The sequence below is a fragment of the Oratosquilla oratoria genome, chromosome 3, assembly GCF_046742065.1.
Source record: "Oratosquilla oratoria isolate Oo_2021 chromosome 3, ASM4674206v1, whole genome shotgun sequence".
Taxonomy (NCBI): domain Eukaryota; kingdom Metazoa; phylum Arthropoda; class Malacostraca; order Stomatopoda; family Squillidae; genus Oratosquilla; species Oratosquilla oratoria.
In genome coordinates, this window is record NC_134779.1 from 62,681,387 (window position 1) to 62,690,522 (window position 9,136).

Below are 9,136 nucleotides of genomic sequence, written 5' to 3' on the forward strand. Positions count from 1 at the left end.
AGTGATTCTAAGTCCCATCCAAGAATTCTGCACATTCTTAAACACTGACATTACTCCACGTCTGTGAGTGTTGGGTGAGAGTGGGGGTGGGTGCGGGGGGTGGGGGGATGAAGGGGGGGGGGAGATGGGGGGGTACAGGGCAGGTGCCTTGACAATTGCATCCCTTTTTGCAATTGCACAACCAGTTTTACGGCACCAATCACCGCCACCCAGTCGCCGCTTTGCCCGCTAATGCAACACCGACATGGTGGCATGATCCGACCGTCCTTCTGTAATAAGTGAGAGAGAGAGAGAGAGAGAGAGAGAGAGAGAGAGAGAGAGAGAGAGAGAGAGAGAGAGAGAGAGAGAGAGAGAGAGGGGGGGGGGAGTGAGTGAGAGAGCAACTGAGATCGGGCTTAAAAAAAAAAAGCCGAACCACAAGGAAACGGTTTGTTATATCTCTTTCCTTTCCTTCTCTCTCTCTCTCTCTCTCTCTCTCTCTCTCTCTCTCTCTCTCTCTCTCTCTCTCTCTCTCTCTCTCTCCTCTCTCTCTCTCTCTCTCTCTCTCTCTCTCTCTCTCTCTCTCTCTCTCTCTCTCTCTCTCTCTCTCTCTCTCTCTCTCTCTCTCTCTCTCTCCCTCTCCCTCTCCTTCTCCCTCTCCCTCTCCCTCTCCCTCTCCCTCTCCCTCTCCCTCTCCCTCTCCCTCTCCCTCTCCCTCTCCCTCTCCCTCTCCCTCTCCCTCTCCCTCCCCCCCCTCTCTCTCTCTCTCTCTCTCTCTCTCTCTCTCTCTCTCTCTCTCTCTCTCTCTCTCTCTCTCTCTCTTTCTCTCTCTGTCTGTCTGTCTGTCTATCTGTCTTTTTATCTGCCTCTTCATGTCTATTTCTCTTCGCCTGTCTGTCTGTCTCCACCTGTCTGTCTGGCGAAGAGTTGTAAAAGTAAACTCTAGCCTGTCGGAACGAGATTCTTATAGACCGTATTGCGACTGACACAGGCGACGAAAGTAAGCTGATTTTTTTTTTTTTTTTTTTTTTTACTTTTGAACCCCGGTGAACTTCAAGTTCCTTAATGTCACTCTTTCCTCATTACATTTAATTGGACCAACGTGTTCAAAATTCCTCATTTCCAATGGAGATTTCCTCGGGCAGAGTCTGGCTGAAGAATTTCGAGTTTCAGGTTTAGGACTCACGTGCAATAAATTTCTCACTTGAAGACCTTCAATTCGGTGACACAACTTTCGAGTCTGCTGAAGACAATTGCGCCAGCGACCTCCGGCTTGAAAAGGGTACCAGTCGATCGAGACACTACTCTCCGCCCGTTTGACCTGGAGATCGATGCCTCAACTGCATCAAACCAGTCAGAATAATATTTATCAGGTTAGGTCACCGTGTTGGAAGGGTCAAAGCTATGTTTGGGTCTGAATCCTTCTTGACATCAAGTTTTTAATAGATTGATAAAATATTTTTGCCAAGAGCTAAAAAAGAAATGTCTAAAAAAAATTCACATATCAATGTTAGTTTTCTTCATTATGAAAATACTCTTAATCCTATCCTTAAATAGAAATAAAAAAGTACACCAAGAACTGAACAAGAAATTTTGAAGACCTGTGAAACAGCTGATTTATCTGGTGTGGGAGTGCTGTAAAAAAAAAAAAAAAAAGTATACTAAGAAACTGAATAATTTCTGAAGAAAGCTAAAAAAAAAAAGAAATAAAAAAGTGACCCATGAACAGCTGATTTATCTGGTGTGGGAGTGCTGTAAAAAAAAAAGAAAAAAAAAAGAAAAGAAAAAAAGTACACCAAGAACTGAATGATTTTTGAAGAAAGCTTAAAAAAAAAAAAAAAAGTGACCCATGAACAGCTGATTTATCTGGTGTGGGAGTGCTGTAAAAAAAAAAAAAAAAAAAAAAAAAAAAATTACACCAAGAACTGAATTATTTTTGAAGAAAGCTTAAAAAAAAAAAAAAAAGTGACCCATGAACAGCTGATTTATCTGGTGTGGGAGTGCTGTAACCTTTTACCATGAACGGCCCTGCCAAATGCACCGGTTCTGCATTGCTTCCAATTGGGATATTTACGGCTTCACCCGAATCCAATTAGACCCACGGTGTTAAAATCTAACGCTGAACAGAGAAAACGAAGAGGAAGAGGAGGATGACGAGGAAAAGGAGGACGGTGACGAAGAAGAGGAAGACGAAGAAGAGGAAGACGACGACGAGGAAGGGGAAGGCGACGACGAGGAAGGGGAAGACGATGAGGAAGATGAGGACGACGAGGAAGTGAAAGACGAGGACGAAGACGACGACGACGACGAAGACGACAATGACGAAGACGACGACGACGAAGTCTACGACGAAGATGAAGACGACGACGTAGACGAAGACCACGACGACAAAATCGAAGACAATGACGACAACGAAGACGACGGACACGTCGACGAAAAGGGCGACAACAACGACGACGAAGACGACGACGAAGATGACGACGACAACGAAAACGATAATGAAGACGACGATGATAACGAAAATTACTGAACTGACAACAATGTCAAAAATAGGAAGAAAAGTATGCTGAAGATTAAAACTAAAACTAAGGCTCAGAATGAAGCTGAGCTTGAGACTCTCTCTCTCTCTCTCTCTCTCTCTCTCTCTCTCTCTCTCTCTCTCTCTCTCTCTCTCTCTCTCTCTCTATCTATCTATCTATCTATCTATCAATCTATATATTTCCCTCTCTCCCTCTCCTTCTCTCCCTCCCACTCCCATTTCCTCTCCCTCTCCCTCTTCCCCTCCCTCTTCCCTCTCTCTGCACCTCCCTCTCCCACTCCCTCGCTCTCTCCCTCTCCCCCTCCCTCTCCCCCCTCCCTCTCACTCTCTCTCTCCCCTACCTCTCCTTCTCCCTCTCATCTCTCCCTTAACCCCTCCCTCTCCCTCTCACTTTACCTCTCTCTCACTCCCTTTCCCTCTCCCTCCCCCTTTCCCTCTCTCTTCCCTCTCCCTCTTCCTCTTCTCTCACTCTCACTCTCCCTCTCCCTCTCCCTCTCCCCCTGCCTCGCCCCCTCCCTCTCCCTCTCCCTCTCCCCTCCCTCTCCCTCTCCCTCTCCCTCTCCCTCTCCCCCCTCCCTCTCCCTCTCCCTCTCCCCCTACCTCTCCTTTTCCTTCTCATCTCTCCCTTAACCTCTCCCTCTCCCTCTCACTTTACCTCTCTCCCTCTCCCTCTCCCTCTTCCTCTCCCTCTCCCTTTCCCTCTCCCTTCACTCTCTCTCTTCCTCTTCTCTCCGTCTCCCGCTCTCTCTCCCTCTCCCTCTCCCTATCCCTTCCCTCTCCCTATCCCTTTCCTATCCCTTCCCTCTCCCTATCCCTTCCCTTTCCCTTTCCCTTTCCCTCTCCCTCTCCCTCTCCCTCTCCCTCTACCTCTACTTCTCCCTCTTCCTCTTCCTCTCCTTCTTCTCTCCCTCTCCCCCTCCCTCTCTCCTCTTCTACCACATGCACACCGGGTCCCGCTCTGGTGACCTTCTTGCCCGGGTCGGACGATCCGGCGGGTCGGTCTGGACAGCGTGTCTCTCTGGAAAACCGAAAAAGACCATAAATGAAAAGTTAATGAGAGGGTTGTTTGCTTTTTGCATGCAAATGGCTTGCCTAAGAATATATGAATATATATATATATATATATATATATATATATAATATATATATATCATATATATATATATTATATAATATATATATATATATATATATATATATATATATATGTATATATATAATATTTCTTTTACTTGTTTGAATAAAATCATACATTTTGATTATGGCTAACGCCATAGCGATTTTAACCACTTGTGGTAATCCTCCGATAGGGAAAACGGGATTAATTTGACTAACCCGACACGTCTTTAAACCCTTTCGTATCTGACGATATTACCCACATGCTACTTTTTTTCTTGCCGCCGAGTGATTTTATTTGTCTCCGTGGAACACCCTTTGGTAGTACACTTTACAGAACAATTTATTCATTAATTATTCATCTATTATTCATTCATGTTTTGTTTATCTATTGATCTATTCATTTATCTATTTATATATTTTTGTTTATTTATTTGTTTGTTCATTTATCTATTTAGCTCTTCACTTATTCATTCATCTATTAATTTATTATCTATTCATTATTTCATCAATTCATCTATTCACTTGTTTATCTATATATGTATTATTTATTCATTTGTTTGTTGATCTATCTACTGATCTATTCATTTACTCATTCATTTATGTCTAATTATCTATTCATTCATTTGTTTATTCATTGATTATTCATTTATTTATTCATTCATTTGTCTATCCATTCATCTTTTGATTTGTCTATTCATTAATTGTGTATTCATTTATTTGTTAATCTATTAATTAATTAATTTATTTATTCATTTATTTATTTATTTACTATCTTATCTATTTATTTACTATTCTATTCATTCACTTATTTATTAGTCTTCAATGACATCTCTAATGTAATGATCAGTGTCACTAAGTGATCTTGTTATGATCAGAAACTAAGAGATGTGACAACTTTATGGACGGGGATGACAGGTGGTAATGGACATGGAACTGCCTAGTGTAGGCCTTATGGTCTCTTGCAGTCTCCTTCAGTCTTATGCTCTTAAGAATTAAATCAAAGGATTACAAAGGATTACAAAGGCGGAGCACGCCGACAGGAGACCTTTTGATCCATATCTAGGTCGGATGCGAAAAAAATCATAATAATAATAAAATAATAAATAAAAACTATAATAATGTAAATAACAAATAAAATACATAAATAAATGCATAGGTATAGTTAAAATAACAAACAGGTAAATAGTAAATAATAATGAATTGACATATAACTAATAATAAATGAAAATCAGACAGACAAATGATAACAAAACAAAAACAAATAATACAAAATAAATTATAATCATTGCAGCATCTTGCTTAGGTGTTTATCTTAATGGTTCTTAAAGCTTCGAACTGAACTACATTGCACCTGTGCAGGAAGTTTATTTCATTCATTAACTACACGGTTGGCGAAGTTGTTTCTAACTCCTTCCAAATTGAATCTATTTCCGGACAGTTTGAGACCATTGTTTCTTGTCTGATTCTCATTCAATGTGAAAAAATTTTCACTTTTGATGTTGTCAATTCCCTTTAAAATCTTAAAGACCTGTATCAAGTCACCTCTGAGTCTACGCTTTTTTAGGGAAAACAGATTCATGTGCTTTAGTCGATTTTCGTATGATTTATTTTTGATATTTGGAATCAGTTTTGTGGCTCGCCGTTGTACTTTTTCCAGTCTGTCAATGTCTTTAATGAGATTCGGTGACCATACGGAAACAGCATATTCCAAATGTGGACGAACTAACGATTTATATAGCTTGTTAATGAGTGATGGACTTTTGAAATCAAAAGATCGCGCAATCAGTCCTGGAATCTTATTTGCTTTTTCAGAGGCTGAAATACACTGCTTGGATGATTTGAGGTCGTTACTGATAATTACGCCGAGATCTTTTTCACTATCCACTTTTGTTAATGAATTTCCAAATAACTTGTAATCGTACTTACTGTTATTTTTACCTATGTGTATTACCTTGCATTTACTTGTGTTAAATTTCATTAGCCACTTTTCAGACCATTGCTGTAATTCATCTAAATCTTCTTGAATATCTAATTGGTTTGAGTGATCATTTGCCACTCCGCACAGTTTTGTATCATCAGCAAATTTGGAAACAGTAGATTTTAGTCCATGGTCTATATCATTTATATATACTATGAATAGAAGTGGTCCAAGAACGGAACCCTGAGGAACTCCACTTGTAACATTTTTCCATCTAGAAGTTTTCCATTTAAAACAACTCTCTGTTTTCGACCATTCAACCAATTACTAGTCCAACCTAATAGGCTACCACTTATTCCGTGTAAAGCTAATTTAGTAAGTAGTCTTTCGTGTGGGACGGTATCAAAAGCTTTTGCAAAGTCTAGATATATTAAATCTATATTGTTTCTTTTATCATAATTCGAGATAACTGTGTTGTAGAATTCGAGTAAGTTAGTCACGCAAGAACGTTTCCGTCTGAAACCATGCTGGCTATCATTTATCAAACGGTTACTTTCTAAATGATGTTCGATAGCATCTCTAATGATAGTTTCCATTATTTTTCCTACGATTGAAGTCAAACTTATAGGCCTATAGTTATTTGGTTTCTTTTTGTCACCTCTTTTGAATATGGGAGTAACGTTAGCTAGCTTCCATTCTCTTGGGACATCTCCGGATATGACGGATTTCTTGAAAATAATATCTAATTGAACAAAAATCTCATTTTTAATTTCCTTTAAGATTCTTGTATGCCTACCGTCAGGTTCCTGGTGTTCTATTATCTTTGAGTTTTTCTATACACCTTCTAATTTTTTCTTTTGTTATATTTACCGTAGTAAGTTTACCCTAGACTTTTCACAGGTTTCAGTTTGGAGTTCAATTCTAACTTCCGCTGTCCCTTATTTCCTTGAAGCTCCCTCACCACCTCCGAGACTCCATTTTCTGGGCGAAGTAGACAAAAAAAAAAAAAAAAAAAAATATATATATATATATATATATATATATATATATATGCATGAGAAATCACATAAACTCGTGATTCTGAAATATGCGGAAAAACCACCAAGGAAAAAGAAAAACTGATGACCAAGCGCTTTCGTCTATTCCTGAGGATGTCTGAATAGACGAAAGCGCTTGGTCATCAGTTTTTCTTTTTCCTTGGTGGTTTTTCCGCATATATATATATATATATATATATATACATATATATCCATATATATATATATACATATATATATACACATATATATATACAGTGTATATATATATATATATGTATATATATATATATATATATACATACATATATATATATATATAAAGTGTATATATATACATATATATACATATATATATATATATATATATATATATATATATATATATACAGTGTATATATATATATATATATACATATATATATACATTATATATATATACATATATATATATACATTATATATATATATACATATTATATATATATATATATATATATATATATAGTGTATATATGTATATTATATATATATACATATATATATATATATATATATATATATATATATAATGTTTTCTTCTTACCTCGGGTCGTCTGGTACCGAACGAAATTGTTTAGCGTCAACCAGATTAAAAGAGAGAGAGAGAGAGAGAGAGAGAGAGAAAGGGGGGGACAAGAGAAAGAGAGAGAGAGGATGACCCTTTTGCCTATTCGTCCGTAAGTTTCCCCTCAACCGAAGAGAATCGCCCGGCGGCGTCAACCAAACCTAAATCTACAAACTTATCTTCTTTAGTTCAATAGACATTCTGAGAACTTTAGCATAAGCGTGGGATCCTCCTGTCCAAATAGAATCGACCACCGTTATCCAGAACATATGTAAATTATCCATCTCGGTTACAAACGGGTTAAACGATATTAGTTTAACTCTTCATCTAGCAATCAGGTACTAAGTTTTTGAATGAAATAGACGGTTGATAGACACAATAAAAACAACAAAGACTCGCCCATACAGAAAAAATAATGATCTAGGCGGTAATTTAGAAATAATTAGGAATATTCTTTTGCACAATTTACAACAGTTCCAAACAAATTAGATCGTCTAAGCAGATTTTTTCCACTTTTTCACACCTTGTCTTGTCTGTTAAAATAAGAAATAAAAAATAAGAAATAAACTAATGAATAATGACTATCTTTAACGCCGATAGAATAAAATTTAGTTTAAGGTGAATGAACTAGTTAATTGCCTGAAATAACTGCATCTGATTACAGTGATCAGGATAACCTGAACATCTGTAATCTTGATGGATAGTGATGTCATACATATTGATACATCTATGTCCATATACATTCGCCACTATCTGGACCGCACGTGTTGAACTCAAGAGTAGCTGGTCGTGAGTGCGATTCCCAGGACCCACTGCTTGCTTTTTGCTTTGGTTCCCAGCAGCCCTGGCCAGGCGGGGAGGTGAACCAACATTGGCCTTACAAAAATAGATGAGTAAATAGATAAAACAGTGGGTTGCCTCAATTGACAGAACTTTGCTCTACCAGTGATCACTTCCCACTGCCTGGGAATGGGAAAGCGAGTTTCTTATGACCTTAGTACTGTACAGCGTGTATTAATACATTTGGTCGTAGTTCTTGTTGAATCTACTGAAACTAGTTTGGGCCCTTCCAATCTGAATAAAACGGTCTGGTGCTCACCAAAGAAAAAAAATCGATCGTGAAACAGAATCGACACTCGGACACCTGGAAACCTTACCTTGTCTTCCAGTTCGCTCACTCGATCTTGGCCGGGACCCGGGACGGATTCTGACCTATGTCCCGGCCCCGCCTAACCTTGCTTTCTCTGTCCAGTCTCTGTCTCTGTCTCTGTCTCTGTCTCTGTCTCTGTCTCTGTCTCTGTCTCTGTCTCTGTCTCTGTCTCTGTCTCTGCCTCTGCATCTGTCTCTGCCTGTTTGTCTCTATCTATCCATCTATCTCTCTGTTTCTTTGTCTCTTTGTCTGTCTCTTTGTCTCTTTGCACCCCCCCCTCTCTCTCTCTCTCTCTCTCTCTCTCTCTCTCTCTCTCTCTCTCTCTCTCTCTCTCTCTCTCTCTCTCTCTCTCTCTCTCTCTCTCTCTCTCTCTCTCTCTCTCTCTCTCTCTCTCTCTCTCTCTCTCTCTCTCGCTCGCTCGTGCATGTGCGTGTAAAAATAACTTGTTTACTCGTGCAACACACTGGTATACGAGTGGAGACAAAGAGAGTCAAATCTATTTATTTTTTATTCATTTCCTCGCTAAATAAATAGATTGTTTACTGGAACACTATAGTATACTTAATAGTATGTATAAAATATCAAAATATTTAAATGGATGTATGATAGATCCAAAGATTTAAATGGTTGTATAATGCATCCAAATATATACTGTATATATATATACAATATATATATATATATTGTATGTGGAAAACCTAGTGTCCTCTTGTATGTTCATTTCTTTTCTTCCTACCAGTGTAGGATCCAACTTTGTTCTATCGTCACTGTTTCTCCTGATATACAG